Raw genomic sequence first — 26,442 nt, forward strand, 5'->3', positions numbered from 1 at the left:
TTCACTAGTACAGCACAGCTTGCTTAAGGTTAACAGCTACCTAACCAACTACATTCAGAGAGAAAGTGTAATAACATAAAGTATACAACTGGCTATTGCCTCAATTGAATTAAATCTAAGACAAATTAAATGCTGACAATGATGCCGATGTATGCATTTGCTGACACTGAATGTGGTAAATTCGTTGATCCAGTCAGTCGGATGTTAGGTTTTGTGGGTTACTCGATGTCGATACGGATCAGCTAATGTTAGAACTTTGTGATAGTATTGGCAAAATAAATAATGTTTCTGTCATACATAACAAACATCTGTTTATTATTATTATTTTTATTATTTATTTTTAATTCAGCAGGGACGGCCTCAGCCACATTGCCTTAGCTTATCTTTATTTTGTTCATTAAATATTAAAGATATGGTATCATAAATGTTCCATTACGTACATCAGAAGATTATGTGAAGGAATTTTAAAAGCCATTTAAGAAAACACAAAACATGAAAATTCTATGAAAAAAATTGTAAAATTGTATGATTGAATATTTTTGTTAAATTCTTACGAAAACTAATTTCCTTGACGATGAAAATTGCATAGTTTTGAACAAACATTTTATTTGCAAATTTTTTAAATTATCTTGAAATCTTAGGTTATGAAACGTTCATGATGGGCTTTAAACATTGTATTTGATGTTTTTAAACATTTTAAGTCTTTATAAACGTCGTAATTTGCCAATAATGCAGGTGACCATTACTCCCCACGTAACCATTTTGCCCCACGTTCCTCTAACACTTTAACCGTCGGTCTGATAACCTGTAGTTTGCGGCAGACAGATAGTGCAATGGCAATTTTTCTTGTGATTGTTATCGCTCTTTTGTTTCATATCGATAAGCACTGTATCACACGATTTTCTCGTTTCTTTCGTTTTACAAAGAGTAGTAGAATACAACGCAGAAGCATGAACGTAAGCCGTCATACACACCCAAAAGGCGCGTAGGCGGGCGAATAAAGTGTTAATTGGTTGACATCGAAACATATATATGTAGAGCATGTATATCGAAACATATTTAGCAGAAAGTTATTTTTCATAGGAAAATTATTTCATTTAATACACACAGTAGTATTTCATATAACATGTATAGAATGTAGAAGGGAAATGGGAACGCGAAAAGAATGGGTTTGCAGTTTTGAGACCACATTACAGTGGTACGCCGTTTATCCGGATTTCTTTAATACACCTGTCCGTATATCCGTAGATGGTTGGAACTGACAGATGAATATTTCAAATATGTTCATTGAACCAACATTAAGTTCATAAAAACTGACCATGTTTTACAAAGAATAACAAAATTTAAAAAAAAAAAAACAGAAATTTCAAGGAATAGCAATAAAAGACATACTTAGATCGATTATCCGTGTTATCCAAGTATACAGACGAGGTCGAGTCTCGTTAAGCCCGGATAAACGGCGTTCCACTGTATTTAGTGCACTTTTTTGACTTTCCTGCTTAGTTTCTAAATGCAGCACATTAAGGTTACTAAAATAACACTACTTACAGTTATGTATATCCTACACACCTACTGCCAGTTGTCCTCTACCTTATATATAGATGATACATAAATTATCTTTATAGTATAAAAAAGAAGTTTAAAACTATCATACAAACCTAAGTGCTCATAAACTTCTATACACATATAACCTACAGCCTTTTCAAACACTCGCTCGTTACTTGTATAATGCATTCTATTATCTGCGCTATCCAATAGTATCGCTACATAAGAAACCGCCAGTAGTGTCATAAATCTTGCTAGTTTTAGTTGACCCATACTATAAAGTGCGGTCGAGTCATTTTGGGATTTAAAATATAGTATGCCTTCCCGAATGTGGTGCAACGGGCGCGGTAAACTGCTAAAGTTCAACTATTCACTCCCAACTGCACGATGGTAATTATGGATTCATTAGTAATTTGCATATGCCGCACACGAGACTGACCTCGTTCACAGGCTGCTAGAAACTTTTGGATGGCATATTTATTATCCACCAGGCTTTTAGGGTTCGACCCATGGCCTGCATAACAGCAATATTGGAACCTAGTTTACTACAACATCTTGTTGGTGGTGGTCGTAGTAAATGGCCTTAGCTTTGTCAAACATGAGAACATATATGGAGGTAGGAGAGAGTGCAGGTTTCTTGGCTCGCTCTCGTGGCTTGACGAACTAACTTACATGAGCTAATATTTGTTTAAATGTATATCTTGAGTACGAACTACGATAAAACTTGTTTGTATGTAACTATATGCACCATGTGAACTGTGAACTGTTTGGGGACGAAGTGAATGCTATTTCGAACGAATGTTCTTTTTTGTAGATAATGCTCACCTTCAGTGCAAACACCTGCAAACACCTGACAGAGACTGACTGTACAAAACGACTTATCAATTCCATTGTATATTTTTGGAACTTCACAATTTCAACTGCATATTTACTTATTCAATCATTGCTTTTCAGTTCTACAGCAAAACATTGCAGTCTAGTTATGCATGCAGGAAGACATCGTCCGTCACCTACATGGCAATAAAGCATATTCACACAAGTTTTTATTTCGTTAGTTGGAATGCCTGAAGGATCGAAAGAACAATAATTGTGCTTTACAACCGACTCACAGCAATAGGGCCGGACGATTGTCCATCCTTGAAATTTTCAACGACAAGAAAGAACATTCGCTTCTGCATATCTTTTTATGCGCATTTTCTATCTCCTTTTTTAATTATTTGCTTTTGTTTTTTTTTTCGTTTTTTCAAGGACGTTCATACTCGAACCAGCCTTTTTACTGGTAATTATTTGAATAGTTAACTGAGCATTCCATGAAATTTAGTGTTTAGTTTCACAAATGCACGTTGTTTTATGCTTCACCATTTGTATTCATAGTCACTTTACAATTCTTCACGCGCCTATGCATGGCAAAATCGCACTTTTGAATATGACAGGCTCAAACCTAAACGGGAACACTGCCACTTAACGAACTCGGGCAACACTCAACATCGACGGATATGCCTTCCATTGTATGTGCTGCAGTTCGGTACAACTTACCTCTCATACCGCTTACGATGCTAGCTTTCTACCGACCAATGGGGCAATTTTCCTCGAGATTTCTCTTCCTGCAAAAGGCTTTTTCCGCTGCGGGCAACACTTGGCAGTCAAAACATACTGTCACACGCGGGGCAAACGCCCGGGACTCTCCAGACATAAAAGCTCTGTACAGTACTGTCAGATCCTTTAGGTGGGTGGCATTCCAAGTCTTTTCCCCGGTAATGTACGCTCGGAAGTGGTTCGTTTCGTGTTGGCCACTCCATCGGGAAGGGCAAACCGGGAGAACAGTTAATTGTTTCCGCCCTTGCATCTGCGTGTACTGGATGACAAAGCTGCAACTGTCGATTTATCTTGACATCAGCAGTTACCCAGTTGTTGGTAATTGTTGGCAGTTTTCTGTCGCTTATTTTATCGCTTTAAGGAGGATGGATTCGATGCTAAACGTGTCAAACAATGCTGCTCGGTGTTCAACAATGCACTTGAGATGCATGCATCAATCAACAGCAATACAAAAAGCTTGGTAAAAAGAATAAGGTTTTCTAAGCAGCGAGACTTGTAGTATAAACTCTCTTTTAGTTTTATGTCCCAAACTATTTTTTTATTTATTTTTATATTTTGATGATTACAGTGACCAACAAAATTTGATTGGGATTCCATCGAGTTCGTTATCGCGCAAATGGAATGACTGATTTATGTCATGTTAATTAAAATTCAATGTCAATGGCAATGGAATATTTGTTATTCTTTTTTATCCATTGGACTATTTACACAACTTAACCACAGCGTTTAGTTGCATTTGGAATTTACTAATTAATTTTACAATAATTTATGAATATAGAATCAAGGTATCAAAGATTTCTGGGAACAATAAAAAACATTACGAGCGGTATTATGCTTTTAATTTATACTCTGGAACACTGGTAAAAAACGAAACAGCTCATGCTCCCCTTTTGCTTTCATAACGCGTAAACTTCAACAAGCAGCTTTGTGGTGCTCTACCACTCCAACCCGAATGTTAATGAGCTTATCCTAAAATAAAGCCACAGATTCTAGCGGGTGACAATGACCCTCTGCAACATCAGCACCACGCAATCAGCAGCAGGTTGCTATTTATCCTCTATACTACCGCGCAAACCTGCCGTATGCACGCATTTTGCAAATGGCGCTCAGACAGCAACACCACCCGGTTCACCCATGGTGCAAATTAATACGATATTGTTGAACTCGCACATGCACTTATCATCAATTTCCGGCTGACAAAACATTGCACCATAAATCATAACGCCATTGCTGCGCCTCATATTCAGACCAGCGGTCAGTGTTGGCAGGCGAGCGTGTTATGGGTGTGTAGTAGTATGGCAGGAAGTGAGATAATATGTACAGGGACCGAAAAATGAAACGCCGTTATCATGTGACAGTGACAGACTTGAATTGTTGGATACCGATTGGGCCATGTCCTTTGACAGAACAGCGAATTTAGGACGATTGTACTATGAAAGATGAGTATAGTAGTTTGACTTTCAAATGTACCTTGTACTAAAAATTCCTTAAAGTAAATTTAGTTTGTGTGTTCTTCTATAATACATACACAATTGCGTGAAAAATATAACTGTTTCGTATTATACCAAAACATAATAATTGATTTGATGTGAAACATTCACACCATAAATAGAGGAACTTAAAATCCTCAGCCACAAATATAACAACAACCAACAAACGAATCGCTTTAGACGAATGATTTTCAACCTTTTAGTAGCTTTACCCATCATGTAGGGCGTACGTAGGATTCCATTCCCTACTCACAAATTCAAGAGCGGGGGGAGGATTCTATGCATTATGTTTATCCTCTTTTACAAATTCTAACCATTTCTATTCTGTATTTTACATGCAGCTTTTTTCAGCTTCTTTTGAAACCCTAACTGTCTGCCTAACCTCAGGTATGATTTTTAACCCTCTAATTCCAAACCCCGTCTTAAGACGGACTTCAGAAAAATCGATACAAAATAAGTTGGACAAGATTTTCTGTAGTTACTGCGCAACACTTCTGTTTCTTCTTCTTCTTCTTCTTCTTCTTCTTCTTCTTCTTCTTCTTCTTCTTCTTCTTCTTCTTCTTCTTCTTCTTCTTCTTCTTCTTCTTCTTTTCCTTCTTCTTCTTTTTCTTCTTCTTCAGCCTTTACGCTTCAAAATTTGGTTTCAACAACCTTCTACAAATTCAGCTGCAGTTGATTATTGAAGGAATAATCGTTTTCCTATCTTACTTTTTAAGATACGAAAAAATTAGTAATGACTCATTGCATTTTGCGACATTTTAATGCTTTATTTTAATTTAAATGTGCAGCATTGCTGCACCATCTGTTTTGGTTGAGGTATATTGTGGAAATGAGTGGCTGTCGCATTCTAGAGATTTGAGCGGGAACGGGTTGCTGTGCGACACGCCACGTGAATATGTCTTAATCTCTATATTGTTTAATGTGTTTAATAACTATGCTGACTTGGTATTTTGATCTAGTTGTGGTACGCTATTATACATCAGATTTTAACAGTCAATAAGTGCGGATAAAATGTTAATAATGAATATGATAAATAGCAATGGCCCAGCGGTGCTAGCTTATGGCACGCCTAGAATATTGATGCAGGGCGTAAAATACATTGTGTTTATTTTCGCCTTTATGTACCTATTATTGTAATAAAATGAAATCCAAAGGCCATCATTGACTCCTTAGTTTGCGAGTTTAGCAAATAGTAACAAGCGATTTACAGAAAAGAAAGTGCCGTTGATATCAGTGTACAGGACACTAATTTGTTTTACTCAGGTACAAGCTTAATTGACGTTTCATTTTCTAAGACGTTATTTTGTGTCGCCCAAGAGTTTTTAAAGTATGCTTCCCTCCTTGTTTTACGGTTCAAATGAAATGTTAGAACAACATTTTAGTTTGGTTTTCTTTTTTATATTACAAATGAGCCCAAATATTTTTAATGCATTTTAAACATCCACTCAATCAGTTTTTAACCTTTCTTGACAAAAAAAAAATCTACATCAAAAACATTTAATCATATATGAGACCTGAACCTGCGACGAATCAGCATTTGTTTAATTTTTTCTAGGCTGAAATAATCTATACTGAAAACCTGAGGCTAGTTTGTCGTGTGGTTTTGCAAAGTGACTATAATATTAAGATATAATTACCTACAATATATAATGTATAATAACATTGTACTGTTGTACTAGCACTACAACATTGCATCTGCGAACCATTTAAAACTATCAAACCCTCCAAGTGGCAAACCATTTATATAATTTTTCTGCACTGTAGTTGTCAAATCGTTCGGGATAAGCTCACCTGTATTATGAAGCATATTCACTAAAGTTACTGTATTGTGATTGTGATATATGAGTATAAATTTGATGTGAAAAGCGTACCACACTTTTTTATACATAACTTACTTTGTGGTTATGTATGAAATGAAATATGAAAAGTATGAAATATTGATAATGAATGACTAAATTATTTGATCAGATGATCAAGAAAACTTAAAGATTACTTGAACTGATCTGAGACATGGATATTGTCCAAATCTCACGAAACCCTATTAACCGCGTACGAGAGGGACATGCTCAGAAGGATACTCCCCGTACCCCGTATGTGTGGAAGGGCAATGGAGGAGTTTGTGAATTCTGTTTAGGCCGTCCACAAGGACAGAGGAGTCATGGTAGGCCCAAATTGAGGTGGCAAGATGGCGTGGAGACGTCCGCCATTAAGGCCGGGATAACGACGAAGGCGCGAGACCGTGAGCGGTTTCGGACACTTCTGAGGCAGGCCAAGACCGCAAAGCAGTTGTAGCGCCGGATGAGTAAGTAAGATAAAGATAAAACTAAACAATATGTTAACATAATTATATCCATAAATCATGATTGGTGAAATATCGCTTATGGAATGATAACTGTTTGGAATATTTTGGAAAGTTTTTAAAGAATATTTGAATTATAAGAAATAATATTATATTTGAATTTATCAGAACCATTTTTTTAATTAATACACATTACACTTTGGATTCACTACACATGCAAAATAGATTTATAGTATTAAACCAAAATTTTTTGTTGAAGTCATTCGATTAATAATCCAATCAAATGTACCTCGTAGCCAAATAGTTTATACTTACTCACTGTTGGGCTTTTCAATGTGTGAATATATGTAGATTACATCACGAAGTCATTTATAGAACACATACAACGTATGCCCTCACCGTATAATAACCAGATGATCAATATTTTTCAAAAAACATTTATAATCTTATCGTTCAAGCAAAAAGCGCACATTTCAATTCCCGAGCCCTGTTGGATTAATTAACAATAGCTTAGTGTAATGAAGCAATAAAACATTTTCTGCCAGCTAAACCTATAGCACCATCTGCTCTACAATAGCTGATTGAAATTGACGACCCTTTTAGAGTGACATATATTGGACTTACAGTCATGAGATGGTGTTCGCTGCCACTGGACAGATTAACCAGCATTGCAAACATAACAGTTTCTTCGTGATTTGAGGAGGAAGTCTACCCGTATCACCAGTATGCCATACCCGCAGCTCATCCCGATCAGCAGTGTCAAACTTAAAGCGACCTATTCTCTTTCGATTGTGATGATTTTATTAACATATTTCAGTATAACATCATACTAAGGCTTTTGCGTGTGTTTGGAACGCCACCTGACAGTCGAAACCCATCAAATGTCGATGAACGTCAACGGAACATGGCACCGCTGGTAATTTAAATGCATTAAAATGCCCTTCCTAACCCCTGGGCCCAGGACCTGGACCAAGACCGACACGGAGTCCAACCGGCTGCGGTCTTATTTAAACGGATCATATTAAATGCCAACCTATTGACCGAAAGCTAAACCCTTAAGCTTCAACCCCACCGTTATCTGACAGGGTCCATGCAAACAACCCGAAACAAACCCGTTACAATGCGCAAGCAAACTAGCCGCGGATTCGAACCGTTCACCCTTTGGATAGGGAGAGATAGACGAGGTAAAATTTAATAAAAACCCTTTTCCGGATTCAAGACCCTGCTCTTCTGCGTGTAACAGCCGTTGGGTTTGACGGAAGCGAACGTAATGTACAATGAAGCTTCTCCGATCGTCCAAACAACGGGTACGGTCAGTCGATGATTGACAGAACTATCTCATTTTAACAACGTTACCAATGGTCCATCAACCCGTTCATTGATGACAACGGCTATGATATAATGGAAGAAAAAAAATGATAAAAGAAAGGGAACGAATTTTTCTAAGTAAAAAAACATTCCGTTGAATTATATTTACATTTTTGAATCGCCGGCGGTTCTGACAAGGGCGGTTCCGTAGTAAAGTTGTCAACTCGCACGACTTAACAATATGCCCGTTGTGGGTTCTAGCTTAGAATGAACCGACCCCCCCCCCGCGTAGTAAGGATTGACGTGTTACTCAATACATGTGGAAAGCCTGTATAAGCAGCGTAGGTCGTTACGCCAAAAGCAAGAGGATAATGATTTTTATTTTCAAACATTTAAACAAGCTAATATTCTACCGTTCTGCAAAAATATGTTAATTTAAAATTAAATTATTCGTTCTAAGGTTAAATTTATCAAAGAACAATAAAGGCAGTCAATAATTATGAAAAGGAAGATGCAACAAATACAATAATGTTTGAAGATGTCTAAGGTGTTGGAGTGGTGTAGATGTGAAATGACAAATAAAAATAAAAGTGACAATAATAAAAGGTATATAACATACCTGAAACATACAACAAATGCGAAATAAAATTGTTTTAACAGCATAGTAACAGCAACTGTGTATCGTAAATTTCCTTTTTGATTTAAATCTTTGCTCATAGGAGAAATGTTTAAGCCAAATCCCCGTTATTCTCGCAATCATCTATCATCTCTCTTAGTTGCCTATCATTCACACAAAAATTGTTATTCATCAACAACCGGATGCGTACAGCGCATATGGTCTCGATGATCTATGCGATCGTTGCGAATAAACGACGGCATTGCTGTTATACGACCTTTAACGCGCTAGTGTGCTTTGTGTACGCCGCGTGTGAAAGTAAATTTGCTTTCAAATGATTCTTCAAATATTGACTGTTCATTTTCATGCAGCCGAAATAGCTTTACGAAGAGCAAAAAAGGCGTTTGGAAGCAAAGAACGGATAAACCAGCCTAGCAAACACGTCGAACGTGCAAAGCGTTCTCAGGTACAGCACGAAAAATGATCAGGCCGCGTAAGACTAAATCATTTTAGTGCCAACCGGTGTGAAGTCAACGTTTGCTTGCTTTAGGCCCAACACAATTGAGAGCTGCATCGCAGCGTGCCACTGAATACCTGGCGTGTTGGACAAAAGAGTAGACTCTCCTGGTACGGTTATTGCGGAAACGCTACCCTGTGGAAAGCTACGCTTGTAGATCAATTTTAAAACACGGTAATGAAACAAGAGTTTATACAACAGAATAAGGGGTGGTATGGAAGTCTACTCGATTAATAGCTTGTGGAACGTAGCTGTCAATTTGGTAAGAAAACTACAACAAGGTAGTTGAATGATTGTGAACCTACAAACATTTTGTTTGAAGTTTTTTTCGTTTAAAATAAATTACAATAATTCAGTAACGCTTCTTCAACATCTAAATAAATGTGAATAGCTTTTCTTAATCTTACTTACATATTATTTTCCGATAGCGGTTGTTAGAAGGAAAATTTAGTGCTTTTTAATTGAACTTTTAGCTAATTATTATTTTGAATGAATAGCGTTTAACTTGTTAATTTCAACTTAGTTTATGTTACTTAGATAGCAGGAAATTATGTTTATGTTATTAGAATAATTAATATCACACATATTATGATGTTAATAACACATTTTAATAACATTTTAATAATAAATAAACACACATTAGGGAAATCATTACAATATCTGAGGATTGGTTCGACGAACATTTTAAGCTTATTTATGTTATATCATAAGATTAATGTTACCAGAACATTTCTTCATTTTCAGCCTATATTGAAATGAACATACCATCGTTATATGTTAATATAAGATTAATATGTACAAATTTTGTAAAAACTACAAGTAAACTGGAGCAACGGCTCATTGACAACGCGCAAGTGAAATGATAATTCAAGCAGAGTAAGAGATTGTTGATTCAGAAAATGTATTGGAGCCATTTTCTTCAGTGTTTTAGCAGCTAAAACATGTTTAAATATACACCCATAAACTAAGAATTCATGTTAGGAAATTGTGTCAAGAATATGAATGCGGGACAAGTAAAGGAAGCAGTTAAAAATTTAACATAAAAAAACGTTACACATCGGTGTAAAACAAGAACCAAAAACCAGCCCACCAAAGTAAATTAACAAAAAAAGAACATAAGGAACACCGGAAGGGATGATCCATACTTTACCAACTCCTGGTTGAGCTGTAGCGTTGGTAGAGATCCGGTGGGTAAAGAATTCTGCTCGGCTCGCAACCTCGGGGCGCACGGAGAGAAAATTCTGTATTTACATTTTTTGAAATCCTTCCGCATCAAGTTAACATTTATCTCGGCCGGGACTCGGTTGCCAGATGAGAGATGTATAGAACGCTCACGTAGCACAGCTACTGTTACTGCACAAACCATTTTCGAAACAACATAAGGCAAACATCATCACAGTTACCACCTAGCTAAAGCGCAAAATCACCAACCTACCACCACAACTCACGTATCGACCACAATATATTCCCTACTGATTTCGCGCGTGTGAGAGAGCTTTTTTAAGCTCTCACGAATCAAGCAGTCTTTTCCATTTTTTCATCTTCATTTTACGTGCCTAGTGATTTTGTTTTTTTTTTTTTGTTTTTTTTTTCTTCTCTTTAAAGTGTCTGCCTTAAGTCTATCGCCGTCTCAAGTGAACAAAATGAAACTAATACTAAAAATGGGCCATTTCTTCGGCATATTATGGTGATTCGTAACATTGGTCATATATAATATTCCAGAAGCTTGATTATATCCATTCAACTCTTTTATTATATTTTATATGTTTTGGATTGGTGTAATGAATTTGAAGAAGCTTTCTCATACATATTACGGGCATTTTAATTTTCGAACATTCTTCAAATTTTACGATTTTTTTCATATCTAAGCAATAAACATGCCAATTATTATTTTATTTTAAAACATTTATCATTTTGTTATAAAAAAGAAATGAATCTTAGGTAATCTTGATTTCCGATAAATAAATATTTTCTATCGATCAGCTTACAACTTGGTGCATACTTTATTGATTTACTTCAAAATACTGTAATTAAATCGGCAATTCCCATCGATCTAGCCATGCATTTAAGTACGTTAGAACTTAATATTATAGTAATTATCAGTGTCGAAACATCAGTTTTTTAAAACACAATATGCTTTAATTTTCAAAACACACTTATTTGACTCTGCACGAAAATCAAGCACGATGTTTACTATATTTTCAAACTGTCCGTAATATGAAGCATGAACTCGACAAAGTTCGGAATTTTAACTAAAATATCGTTATAATTTCATGTTTTTTCCAGAATTTTGTTTTCTTGTATAATGTGGTAAAATAAGTGAAACTTTGCGAATTAAATGTAATTTCTATGGACTACAAAATTTGTTAAGTGTTAAGAAGTCACTATTTCAAACCAATGCAGTAGAAATACGCTTTACATTGCATTGCTATATCATTACATTGCATTGCTTCCCTAAAGAATGGGCTACACAAATTATAAACACTAGTGTCTTAAAATAGTACAACTATTGTTCTTAACGTTCCATGTGTCTGACATATATTATTGAGTTCTCATCTTACATGTTTTCTTCAGCTAGTGCATTGCTAAAGATTCTATTTAAATAAGAAAAATAATAAAAAACTATAAACTAAAAGAATAAATGATCAAAAGTGTCGTTTCACTTATACTCATCACTTTCGAGAGGCATAATTACATTGATATTACTAGCTCAGCAATTACTATCGTCACAAAAACACATCATTCTCATTCTCGCAATATACATTATTACACCATCATCCCGTCAGCATAGCAGGAGGCTCCTTCGCTTCAGCATCTTCGCCGACACGACCAAAAGAAATGGACGATTGGGAAACTTTCACCTCATAGATACCGTCACATGGGGCTATTGTGTACCAATTAATCTTTCATGAGTTCGATTTATTTTTCATCATTATCTCGTTTTTTTTTGCACCGTCCTAACATGTAATACGGAAACCGGATGCAAGTCGCGAAGATGAAAAAAGGCAAGCTGCAGATCCGCGAAGCACTCGGTGGCATGTGAAAAGCAATAATTTTCCATTAATTTCCATTTCTTTTTCGTTATTTAATTTCTATGATAATGTGCCTGTCCATCAGCGCGACTCTGAATGCTGAAGCAACCAAGCGATTGTTCCGTACCGAGGCGCTAAAGCAATCCACATCTACGATGCAGCATCGTCACGTCAAACGCAAACGACGATAGTACACGACTCTGCGCGGAACGAGCAGGACAACCTTCAAGGAACCAAGGACGTGCAAGGCGACATGCAACGTCAGGACAATCCCTCACCACTGCCACAGAATAAATGTTCCCACACATAAAGCGCACTGTCGGACATCCTTGGCAGGGATGCATTAACACGTACACACTTCCCCATTTGCCGTTCTCGTCCATGAGCTATTTACCTCCACAGTCCCAGGGGAGGGGATTTGCCCAGGGGAGGATTGGCTCATGGGATGACATAAAACACGTTACATCAAGTTTCGGCGATACTACTAGCAAGTATTGTATGAACAGCAGCGCCTAGTGTAAGAGGTTAATTGCAATTGCTTTGTAAATGTTATACCACCCCATCATATACTTATTTCCCACCAGATTGTTCTTTAAATGAAAGTCGTCTAATGAATTCCTTCAAATGCAACAGCTTTAAATTGGGCCTCTTCCGTTTCTTGATTGTAGGGTGAAATTTCAGCCTGTCAGCTGTTTGAATTGTATAGCAGTTTTCGAGCAGCTATCAAAGTAGGTATAGTAGACAGGTGGGCTTGTCCCATGGTGTATGTATTTAGAAGGCTGATTTTTTATCGCTTCTGCTATTGAATGAAGATTTTAAGCATGTTTTGTGTATTCGCCAAGCTACCAGAAAGCCTGTTTGAGCAAAAGTTTCCTCCAATGTCAACCTTCATATAAAAAAGCTGACAAGAATCGTAAAAGGCCCCATTGATGGTTTTCTATAAAACGCAAACTCACTTAAACCTACGCATACATGCATTGGAAGAAGCAGGCAATAAAAACGCATGCTTCGGTATACGTTTGCACTCGGATGTCAGTTGCTCAGATACCATTCACAGCTTGGGTGAATTCATAGAATCTCCCATACAATTCAGGACTTCCAATTGCCTTTTCCTTTGTCCACATGGTGGATATTATGCAGCCAACGGAACCCAAATAAATACAACAAAAAACCCCAGCCACATTCATGCAATTATTCAATTTATCGAGCTACACAATGAAAAAAAAATCAGTATACTTTTTACTTTTAAATTAAATTAGGTTAGATTAGCGTATCATGTAATCAAATATTCTGCTGAACATGGTCACATGCGTTTGCAGGGTACTATAAATTCGTACATATAGAGTATAGTGAAGCAGAGTGAAGTAGACAAAACATTGCTAGGATTTGATATCGTTTGCATTAATAATATTAAATGTAAATTTTTTTTCACAACAACCGTTGTCGGTCAAGGCCTGCCTGTAACATGTTGAATTTAGCTTTCAGTGACTAAATCAGAGTTAGAGAATAATGAAAGTGCAAGAAATTACTCGCCAATGATATTTGTAGCTAATTTTATCATCTACCTGATGTGTCACTTACCTTATCGTATAAACAACGGCTTCGAAGACTGTCCGGTGGGGTTCCATCGCGAGAGCAATCTTTCCATCATGCCGCCCGCCAACTCGAACGGATATGATTATTACTATGCTCGTTCACACCAAATAGTCGCACCTTGACGTCAACAGTAGACGATGGAAGGCCAGCAGCCAACGCACAACTGATGACACACACTCAAACAACCACGGACCGAAATGCACATCTCTTCTCTAACAAGGATCGCTGATCGTATCCTCCACCACACACTTCTGCCCAAACGCTACAATCGGTGTTAGCGTTTCACTTCTCTTCACGGGAAACATTTTTTTTATTCCGTTTCAATCCCAATCCTCGTACTCACTTATGTACAACAAGGTCACACACGTACACACGATCAGTTCACTGCTGAGCACACTTCTGATGGTGGTTAATTACTGCCTAAGCAAATAATTTCACGCTCATTCACCTTCGCCAAGGTGTTTATCATTTTTCGAGAAAACATTTTCACTGTTAGTTTGTTTCACTACAACCACGTTCCCTTCAATCATTAGCTTTTTCATAAAAGTTTCATTGCAAGTTTGGTCGGGAACTTTCCTCGATGGTAATTAAACACAAATGTACACTTCAGTTTTGCTTTTCCTAAGAGCAAAGAGTAGTGATGAGAAGAGATTTATAACATGAATTACGCTGTGTGCATGGTAATTTCCAGCTCGCGCTTTAGGAAATGTTCGGCAAAGAAAGGTTTTTAACTATTAAATGTAGTCCATATTTTGTTCATCATTTGTTTTGTTCGGATGTGTTTTTATTACACTTCTGTTAACTTGGTTAATTTTTGGATTTATACACATTTACATTGTTCCAGCAATGTACAGCAACATACAACACTCTATCAAACAATTCGTAGGATTAAAGTACTTTATAGAAAAGGAGAAAAACAATTTCTAACACTACACTGGGATGAACAAAACTTCCCCATTGATCAAAAAATGGTCTATGGGATGCAGAAGCAGAGCGACTGTATCTGCCTCCATTACGCATCCCTCTTCCGTTCTACTTCTTATCGAACCGGAAAGATTAATATATATTCTATTTGATGATGGAGTATTTGCTTTTCCTGAGATGGAAAACTCTCTTTCCTGAAGCATCTTGCAGCCCCTATTATCAATTCTCCATACAACGGTTGGGAAATGTTTATCCACCGACGGTTCGTCAGTATAACACATAACGGTGCGAACCTTTCCCTTTGCTGATGTGAGCATGCACGATGAGATAAAAAGAGCCCTAGTGAACATATTGGTATCGTAGGTCAAACCGAAGGTCAATGACATTTCGAACCACTCGAAGGCCCGAAGAAAGCCTGTGTGCTATGTACATTTCATTTATTTTCACGCGGCACGATAAATATAAAAAGGCACAGCGAGGAAAATGTAAAGAGAGGTGTAAAGAATCCCTGTTCAACAAATAATAAGTAGAAACAAGATGTGAGACGAGGACACGGTAAGAAAAGAGGTAGCCAGTTGTGCGGAGAAAAACGATTTTCCATCAATATATGAAGCAAACCGCTCAATTTGTTTGTATCTTCACTTTGCCGGTTATGGTTGGGTTAGACATGGGATCAGTGTTTCGGGGAGAACTTTCACTTTGCAGCAATGCGGTTACTGCTTTGTTATTATTTATTTAGGCTGGAGGATGTGGTGATCAAGGCTGGAAAGGGATTCATATTGCAACTGCAAATAACTGTCATTCCTTTAGTGATGATTAGTCTCGAAGTACGTTGTGTCACTTTAAACGATCCTTATTATGATTGGTATTGTAAATGGCCGCGCAAGAATTGGTTCAATGCTCTATAGGTTTATGTTAGAAGGGGATCTAAATTTCATAGTAAAAATGCAGTTAAAATTTTAACAGAAATGGTTATTAAAACATGCTTAGTAGTTTATAACCTGCTGGAACCTGATCACAGACAAATAAATACAAAAACTGTATATTTTCAATATTTTTGATAAGTTTCTAACGTAAATGTTTGGCATAGATTTGATTGTATTTTTTTTTTAAATATTAAATTCTATTTGCTTGGCTAGTAAGTACTCTAACCATCAGGTTTTTTTTGAAAATTGAGAAAATTACAAGTATTGAATTTAAGTTTAAGTGTTCTAGTTCAGCATGCCTGCTTAAAGTTTCATGTTCCATTGCTTCATCGCGCAAAAAAGAACCAATCATACCCAAATCATGTAAGCTCAAATGATAGACATTAGTTTGCACAAGCATGCGAAATGTGCTTATTTCCAAATTCCATGCAAAGCGGTCGCATTCCATGAACCACCAAAAAGCCCGATTCTGCTGTGCACAGTGGCTCATCGACTCCGTCATACGGATGGGCGATCGTTAGGCTCGCAGTTCTCATGCTCATCATCATCACCATCTTTATCATCGTACCAAGCCAACATTAACACGGCGTACTGTTGCTATATATCGGAGTGTACGGCATACATTCTCCAGACACACAGCGCGTCGGACCTTTAGTCCATTCGACTACCGTCATTAGGCCAACAAGTAGAAGATGAATATTTAAACTATGCACTGTGCTCATGAAAAATGTAGACGCAACCAAAATGAGAAGAAACCGCCGACAAGACCCGGCGCTCAACCACACCAGCTACCTTTCAGGACTCCATCTAGTGCCTCAACGAATCGACCGGAAGCGTACCGGGGTTTGTGTGTACGATGTGTACGCAGCCGCTTGAGGAAGGTTGATGATTTATCGAATTATTGAAATGAGCCGTCGACCCCGTCCGGAACGGTATGGTTGTCAGTGGGTCGACCAATACGCCCATCTTGCTACAATCTGTTACGGTCCACCTTCGTGCTACATAGGCTACGCGCGCGTATATGTGTGTGTGTCTAGGAGTTTTCTTATGACTTCCATTCCGAGCCACTCTATTGCAACGAGCAACTGAAACACGACGGTACATCCTGGTACATGGTTGGTGTCTATTAGTCAAACTATCTTCGTCGGCTGTTTCACTACTGCTTTCATCTCTTTGTACATCAAAGCAATGATTGTCAGATTTTGCTGCTGTTCAAAAGAACGGCCGGAATAATTTACATCAACTCCATACAGAGTGTGCAACCAAAACGAACATATCATGCCACATGCGTTGAGAATTTGTAACAATTGATTACATAGGGTCTCTGACAGATGGACCTGTAAGTTTAAAAATACTTAAATTTAAATATTTGTAAGAGACTTTAGTATAAACAAAGTATATGAACTTAACCTCTCAATTTAGAATTGTATTACATTAATTGGGCGTAAGACTTAGATTGAAACAAAAAAAAACAATGCAAAAAAATGAATTACTCCGATATTTGTTCTAAATTAAACACAATACAATGATGCAAAGAATTCGCAAATTTCTACAAGTACCTCACATTGTAGTACAATGCGAAAAATCAGTACAAGTATATCCAATGCAGCCGGTGAATTAGACCGCTAAAGCAAAAACATTAAAAAAATATATGATTTTCTCGTATTTCAATAACTCCCATCACCAACATCTGCCTGCGATCAGATATCCAGTGAAAAGCCCACTGATCCGTGGAAGCGTCCTTCCAGCGAGGGACAGAACGCTGACCAACAAAGAAACCTTTGTACTAAATGACCCCAAGAAAGGGTTCAATATTTCCATTTTGTAATTTCCCTTTTTCCTTCTTACAATAGAATCCCGAGTGGACGGCCGAAGACACAGAAATGTGTCGGAGCGGGTATGCGGGAATTTTTGATAAGCCTTTACATTTGACAGCGTATTGAAGTACATACACACGGACACAAACATGTTCTTGTACTGTTCCATTTCTTTCCCAACAAAGTACAACAGTATACATGGTCCCGCGCGCTTCGTGCTTTGTTATGCAAAAATGTTTCCCGATTCAAAACGTCGGGGACCTCCTCTCTTATGCTTTATGTGTTGGCCGTTATGTAGATACCGCAGGCATCGTGTTAATGCCACCATTGTTGAAGACTGTCGTCTTTCTTTCACAGTTATCTTCACATTACTTCAAGCACTCCCACTTGGTCGCAAATTCAAAAAATGTACCCCCACATACACCCATGTTTTAAATTTTTCACAAAAAAAACATTAAAAGCATCCAGAAACGGGCGTAATAGTAACAGCAACAACAAGAAAAATAAAAACCATAAGCAGATAAAAAATGGGTTCAAAATAAAATCAATTCGTTCTGTTCTCTGTTGTAAGTTCCTTTTCAACTCCTTTCTTCTTTCTTATTACGTTTTGTGTTGAGATTTTTTCCATCTTTTTCTATTCCATCTACTCAAAATGTTACATATCTTAACTTTTGTACATTTTTTGATGTTGGGGTTTCTTCTTTGCTTTCACATCAATCCCCTGAGTGGGGAGTTGGAATGGGGGTGCGTGGGGAGGGAGAGAAGACTTTAAAAATACCCCGAAGCAACTCGGAACCGATGCTGACCGCTTCGAACCGATCGAATTACTTGAAAGCACTCGGTAAGGAAAAGAATCCAAGCGACGTAAAAAGGGTGGTGGAACGAATGGATAAAGCGAGGTTAATACGTTTCATTATTTTCCGTTCGATCCCTAGCATTTTTCTGATTTCTCGTCCGCATTTTTAAGTCACTTAGATAAACATAATCAGGAAAGTTTATCTATTCGAACGAAATAAATTTAAGAAAATTGTTTTTTTTTTTCATTCTATCAACTTTGCATTTGCCTCAGGTACTAATTAAAATCGACTTTTAAATATGGGCGGAAAAATTAAAATATGGAACCAAGTCTACATTTACAAAATCGAGTGATAATTATTTATATCTGATAAGAATACCAAACCATATCGAAAAATACCTTTGATCATTTCAATTTTTAAGCAACAACGTAGTGTTTTTTAAAATTATTTGTATTACCATATGACAATACGAGCCTAAAACTGTCCGACCAACAACATGCCCGTCGCGAGATCAAACCTACGCAGTATTGACCATCTTGTTTTGGGTAATCAATAAATGACTGATAGCCAATCCCATTAGTGATACAGACAGGCCTAGACCGAAAACGATTTTTAGACCAAAGAAGATCTTCTTAAGAAATGTAACAAATTGTACTAAACATGCTTTTTAAATACTTCCAAATAAAACAATGCATTTGTGATATGCGGATCAATTCTCTTATATTCTTCTTATTCCCTTATTCTCTTAATAAGTTAATATAATTTATCAAAGTTTATCAAATTGCTCGAACAAAGTTTTGCGAGGCGGTTTCCATCACTTCACACGACTAAATTCGTTCAACATAATTTGCAAGCAAACACCTTTGCCAATTTATCACTTGCCTATCTATTACCGTAACGCATAAACTGCATGTTGAACAAGCTTGACTTATTCTTGTATAAATAGGGGACTTAATGCATGAAGAAAGCTAGCCGATAAAGATAGCAATCAACGGAGCTGCCTTAAATAGAGATGCTAAAAATCGTAACGACAAAAGTGTACCGTTTTCTATTTAAAAGAGTGTTTCTCTTCCCGTTCGGTTTTCTGCACGTCCAAATGTACACCAGGAAAGGTTTTATCAAGCTGCGTTATCATAAAGTGCACCGCTCGTAGAAACCTCGTTGCAGAGAGTAAAATAAGCTGGAAAAAAGGAATACGAACACAGCACGTGCACTGGCACTGGAGAACTTGCCGAGGCTAACTGTCAGCTTATGCGTACTCATGGTTGTGGGCTGAAGTTGATTGATTTTATCTACATCTTTTCAGCATCCCTAGCATACTCCTAATCGAACGAGCAGTTTAGTCTAAATGTGCACACCTGGTGCGCTCCCTTTCGAGGAGCATCGTTTGCTGCTGTCGTTGGATACGTACGCCGTTCGTTTTGATCGATTTTTGGTTTCGGACGAAATATAAACGATCCGTTCTTCCAGAAGACGGAACCGGGCTTACCAATCGGAAGCTTTCAGTTAAATTAAAATTCCCTCATCATTAAATCGTCCTTTGGTTGATTTGCAGACACACGCACACGCGCTAACGACGATACAAAAGTGCACGTGGACGCTGGGTCGGGGAGCTTTAGCGGCTCGTACCACTTCAATCAGATTGCGCTTTGTTGTTGACGTGTCGGGATAACCGTTTAGTGGAAAAGAAGAGCACCCAAGAAGGAAATTCACTGAAAAAAAGGACCACTCCTGAAACATAGCAACCCCAACCCCATCGGTCGATCCATCGCTTCCCCCGAACGAAATAATCTTTTATCTCACAAACACTCTTCAGTTGATATGGAAACACACACACACGTGCGCGCGCGCTTGCGAACTGCAAAATCTACACATGCTACAGAAAGGGATACCGTTGTAGATGGGTTGATTCGGGAGAAGATTAAAAACACCGATTCTTGGCTGAAAGATTGCTTCTAGCGAATTGATGGAAAGGATAGTAAAAAAACTGCATACTGCCATGTACCATCCGAAAGAAAGGAATAACGAGACAGTCGAGTGGGAAAGTGGAACACTACAACACCAAACTGTGGTTTGTCCCTGCTTCGACTAAACAACATTACAATTTCCATCCAAATGGACCTAACTTTTCCGGCCACTGCTTGCATCTTCTCTAGGGCTACTCCTTTTTGTGAATTGGACAAACAATAAAACCTAAAAGTGGTAAATAAAGCTGCTACTGTTCCAATGGCTACCCAAGCGTGGTCCTGTAACATCATGTAGAAGCAATCTCTAGCCATGTCCTAGTATGGACGACAAAAAAATGAATAAAATGTTTCTGGGAATCACTCTGTACGGTGCTGAGTATCCTAGAAAATGGGAGCCGAACCTCCACCAAGTACAATATAAGACAATCATAAAAAAGCCACCTACGAATGACCCGAACCAGTCCTTTTTTAATAATGGCGCTCGTCTCCCGCCTCGTTCGCAACATTTTGGTCTAATAAATAAGCACGATTTTACATGCACACAGTGCCATTCACATCGACACAACCACAACGAATGACTAAGAAAATAACTGCCCGATAAAAGAGGACTATAAAAGTAGGGAAGCATCCAAACAGCACAACTTCCTTCCCGAGTTTTGTCTTGTATTCTTGTAGCGCACGCTTTTTGTGCTACTTTAGACACTCATTTCTTTTCAACACCTTCCATGCTCTTGCTCTTGCTGCCTCTTCTCTTGAAGATTTCGTTTTTGTCACTCTCAATATCGCTTCTTTGCGTTTTTCTTTTTCCACTGTAGTGGTCCCTGCCTCCAGTCAACCCATTTCCGTTTCTGGGGCGAAGAGTCCGATTAACGATATCAAAAGGTTGAAAGGAAAAGTCCGATTTCGTGAAATATCACGCTCGGAGAAAGGCATGGTGGAACCGTTCAAGGCATACCTTTTCATTCTGTTTCCAGGCAAACAAGGCAAACAGCGTGTGGAACACTCAGAAGCTAACAAAAAAAAACCGTTCCCATTTTCCACGACACAACCCAAAACGAAGGCGGTTTTTGATAGAATCTTCAGCCGATGGTCGAAATCCATTAGCAACTTCACCGAAACCAATCGGAAGATCCTTCCTGACCCTGAGACCGGGGGCATCCTATGTTCTATGTCTTCGACGTTTCCAGGCAATGCTCCTATCCAAGATCGTCCCTAGCTATTGCTCGGTATTTATGTGCGTAAGAGAGTATGAACAATGTTCCGAGAGCTTTAGGCGAAAGGTAAAAGCTAAGTGAGGTAATATCTTTTAGAAATATTACACTCTTGTTTGCAGTACTGAGAAACTTTAGGTACAAATAAATGTTCAACTTTAGGAACTTCATTTCGGATGTGCCTAACAATACTTACAACTTGAATTTTACCATATACACTTAAGTTTCAAATGTGTACAAATGGCTAAAAAACTAACATTCGAGTAGTCATAAGTACAGATCAAGCAATAATTTGATGACTCCAACAAAACTTGATATAATCCATCATAAAATTAGCTACAGTCTTAAGCAATATGCACCAAATTCTTAATTACCGACTATCGATAAATGAGGCGAAGGATTCCAACAGCAATGTTCTGTCGAAAATGAAAGTACGTGATTTAGTACGTCAGTTTCGTTTAAAACGTAGACATGATCCAAAAGTAACCTGTCTCCACAAATCTTAAAGAAAGCATTGTTTAATCGTACAGAAAACACCTATTCCACTCTCTCCGCTCACCTTTTGCAAACACAATGCTACCAGAATGCTGTGATTGAACAGTGCATAATCTACACCGTGTTTATCTTTTGACTGACACCGCTAAGCAACGCACGACAAATCAGACATACCTGCTACTATTGCCGGAATTCGAGTGATAAAAGCGTTTCCCTTTCTATTGGAAGAAGCAGATAAGCAAACAGGACATATAAACTCAACCGGTAAAAGAAAGCGCTCAAATCGTACTTCGAAAGATTGGGGACGCTGTAAAAGCGCGACATAAAGTTTGGTTCACTCAAATACGAGAAACCAAACCAACACTTACACTTATTTTTGAGATTCGTTCCAGATCAATTGGCAGAAATTGGGTACAGCTGAAATGAAAATCCTGCCCGACGGTTGTGCGCGTGTAGGTCAAACCGGCGAAGGAAGGAAAAGTAACGAACGGGATATGGAGACCATTTAGTGTGATTTATCGATTGACAGGAAAATTGAATCCCAGTACCGGCAGCAAACGAGAAAATCGTTCTTAAAACCTTTGTAGCTTGAATAAAAAATAAACCTACCTGACAATTAAGTCAAAATTTTGGCGAAAACAAGGCGAAAACAAGTTGATTTTTTACTACCGGTACCTTACAATCTTAACTATGATCTATCAACATGCTTGTCATCAAATCACATCATGAATCGAGCACACCAACCGATACACTGCACGGATTAACCGTGAATTAATCACAGATAAATAAGTCCATCATAATAAAAAGCCTATATTTATCGCATCACATAACGAGAAGCAGCTTGAAGGAGCCCCCAGCTTAATGATATCCGTTTTAGTCATAGTTCAACTCATTCAAATCATGCTATAAATCATTGCTGTAGACTGCATATTAATATTATTGAGCGAATGATCTTAAAATGATGTAACTTAAATTAAAAACTAGTTTTTAAACACAATAGTTACAGTGCAAACTTTATTGCTGGACGTTCTGCAGTGAAACGTATTGTGTATTTGTCTTTGCTTAATTTTTTTTTAATTTCGTGAATGATTTTAAACTTAAAACGTGCATTAAACTAGCCTCGTACAGTGTATCATCCACCTTCATTTATACTTTGGCCGTTCACTTTCTGTGGCCCAAGGATGTATCAAAATCTCTGCCAAAAAATCAACCCAATTCCTAAGATAACCACTGTCTCAGTAAAGCGTAGGCACGCGAGAACCCATGCCGAACGATGGGGATACAAATTGTTATGAGTTTATCGTAATTATTTCGTAACATTCGCAGACCAAGATGGTCCCTACTGGGCGGATTGGTGAATCTCTGCGAAACGCTCACATTTGGATAGTTTCTATGTGTGTGGGTGTCGTAAAGGTCTGCACCTACAATCAGCTACGCTGCTGAGCAGCACAGCTACGCACACTTGTGTATACGCCGGGGGGACTTACATGAACACGATGTAGCCTAGGCAACCACCAGAGCGGAAGAGTAAAATCTCAAGAGTGCAAAAATGGAGCAAGATGGAGAATAAGATTTGAGAGAGAGAGAGAGAGAGAGAGAGAGAGAGAGAGAGAGAGAGAGAGAGAGAGAGAGAGAAACGGAACCAGCTGAGAGCTTACACGAGCCATATCTGTGGAAACCACAAAAGGGAGAGAACGAGAGATATTGGGAAAGTGTCCAAATTACTTTCCAATTGGTAGCAAACATCTTTAATACGACTGATTTTGTGGGTCAGCATATATATAATGATAATAAAACATAGTAGAATCCTCTTTACATCAAATTCGAGGAATTTATTTGTTGAGAATATTGAACACGATTCCACATCTGTTTCACACATTAAACAAAAGCACAGATGCTAAGCTACGGCAATTTGCTACCCATCGATACACGTAATGGGACGGGAAAGTCAGTCAACCATGAAATGAGGACCGTAAAACTCCTTCCTTCTGGTGAGCCACAAGCCGACCAGTCCGGAAAGTCATTGCGTGTGACCAAAAGCCTATTCTCGTCCACAAACGCTGTAAATCCGGCGCGACATTGACTCAAAGGTTAACCGAATTGAGGTCAAGGTACAAAAAGAAACGACAAAGATTGACCAACAACAAAAAAGTAAACCCCAGTTTGAGAGTTCGGTACCAAAAAGGAACATACATACATACATTTAACGCAGTTATCATTACCTCCCTGGTCAAGCACACTCAGCTCCTGGCAGCAACGGACGATTTCAACCGATGGTAACCTATCTCACGCAACGAATATTTTGATTCTTGACAACAGGATTTCTGTAAGCAGACTTGCGAACCCAATTTTCACAGTGTTGCCTTTCGGCACACTTTGATCATAATAGCAACAGCGTAAAGTTGACACACTAAATACACTCTGTCAAAACGTATTGATCAGGCCATCATCTCACAACACATACGCACATTTTCGGCCTTATCATTCTGGCCGGTCGTCCTCAACATAACTGTCAACCTCTTCTGCGTTGCAAAAACGATTAATTGAATTGTTGTTGATTTTGGTTTGTTCGATCACTCGAAGCATCTCGATGCTTGTAATTCGACAATTTTTTACACCTACACCAACACTATTGCTGACATATCTCGATGATTCTGAAACCGATGTCAACGCAACACATCCATACACACAAAAACACACACTTTCACACCCACTCTAATCCAAACTCAGTTTACCCAGGTTACCAGTGGCTGCACGCTTCCGACCTCCGGTTAAATGGCACCGTTTAAAAAAAAAACACACACATCTGAACACTGCCTTTTCTGAGCACTGGGCATTGGGAAGAAACCTTACATCTTCGTGCAGTTGTGTGCGTGTATGTGTGCTTCTAAGACTACTCACAGCTGTGTAAGCTCATGACCCTTTCGCTTCCAGCTCCTTGCGCGGCTTAAAACGAGCTATTGCTCACCTCAGCAGCTCCAGGTCACACCACACAGCATCGACACAGCTGTAACTCGATGAGCTTCCCAAATCTGGGCACCAATAAGCTTTATGCACAGCTGCGTTTGGCTTTGCTTCACATTCAAGCGACTCGCCCCTTCTTACCCATAGCACATGTAGACTTTAAGTGTACACTCAGACACTGCAGATCACTGACCCGTTTCGGCGCTGCGTCCGGCCAACTCTAGAACACACCAGGCTACTCCCGGGGTGTGGGAGGAAGAAAGAAAAAAGAAACAAATACACACAGGCACCGATTTCTGTGGCCGATTCACACCCAGCGGGAGTTCACCGTTACAAGTCTCGTCCGGGACTGACAACTCGGCCCCGTGTTGCGAACTGTTGTGCATTTGTTAGCACACATTGCTCTCGCACTCAGTGTCGAGTGTCAAAGCTCTCCTTACTACCGATCCGGGCCTGGTAGGTGTGAAGGGGAAAGCAAGTGCCCAAAACAATCAGTTTCTGCTGGTCCTAGTAACCGAGAGATGGGAGAGTCTGGGAGCTACAGCAGAACTTTTGTTACTGTACTTCGTGACACTCCCAGCAGCCCAGCATCCTTTGATGTTACTATGAAATATTCCGTTGGGATTCTTCTCTCGTGCGTTTGGTCGTGGCTCGGAGAGAAAGCCTCATCAGCGCCAGGCCAGCTGCTACTGCTCTCTCTCTCTCTCCCTCTCTCTCTCTCTCTCTCTCTCTCTTTCACACTTGTACGCGGCACAGCTCGCAGCATCCTTAGCGGCACGTCTCGCTCATCGGGGCGCGTCACGCGTGCGCATCTCTCTACATTCAAAGCATGTTGGGAGATGTGTCTCCGTTCGACGAAAGATGAAAATATAAGCTACACACACACACACACACAGACGGTGAAAACGGCGTGAGTGAGAGAAGGTGGCCGAACAGTCCCCGTCACGGGCGACCCTGCCAATGATGATGATGTGTTGCTGGGGTGGTAGTAATAGTGAGTCAGCTTTACTATGCCGTCTAGGCTGCCCCGGTCCAGATGGTGCGACGGTACGGAAAGCTACTACGGATCAACAAATCATTACTGGTGGCTTGTTTGGGGCTTGTTGGGGAAGCGCTACTCACAACACAGCGCCGCAACTGGCACTGTGTATGTGTTGGCTAAAATATCGTACGTGAAAATAGTGGCTTGTAACGTAATGCTAGTGGGAAAAGTACTAAAAATGCCCGACAAAATTAAATAATATGTGCTTTCAAATATGTATATTTTTTAAATACTTTTAACATGTTTTTAATAAGCATTTGAAACATTGTAGTTTTTTTTCTTTTCTTTAAATGAAAACAG

At 38.7% G+C, this 26,442-nt stretch overlaps 1 protein-coding gene across 6 annotated transcripts in view; it reads right to left on the minus strand.

Moving 5' to 3' along the window:
- The window catches only part of LOC1275250 (muscarinic acetylcholine receptor DM1), an 80,358-nt gene extending 54,761 nt beyond the window's left edge, over positions 1-25,597 (minus strand). Inside the window, exons 1-2 of one of the 6 annotated variants that reach the window (XM_061661096.1) lie at positions 25,385-25,597; positions 13,985-14,620 (exon numbers count right to left, since the gene is read on the minus strand). The gene's annotated coding sequence lies outside the window, so the exon portion shown is untranslated. The other 5 variants (XM_061661095.1, XM_061661094.1, XM_314486.4 and 2 more) reach the window with 5 other exon arrangements.
- Between the last annotated feature and the right edge of the window lie 845 nt (positions 25,598-26,442).

The sequence above is a fragment of the Anopheles gambiae genome, chromosome 3, assembly GCF_943734735.2.
Source record: "Anopheles gambiae chromosome 3, idAnoGambNW_F1_1, whole genome shotgun sequence".
Taxonomy (NCBI): domain Eukaryota; kingdom Metazoa; phylum Arthropoda; class Insecta; order Diptera; family Culicidae; genus Anopheles; species Anopheles gambiae.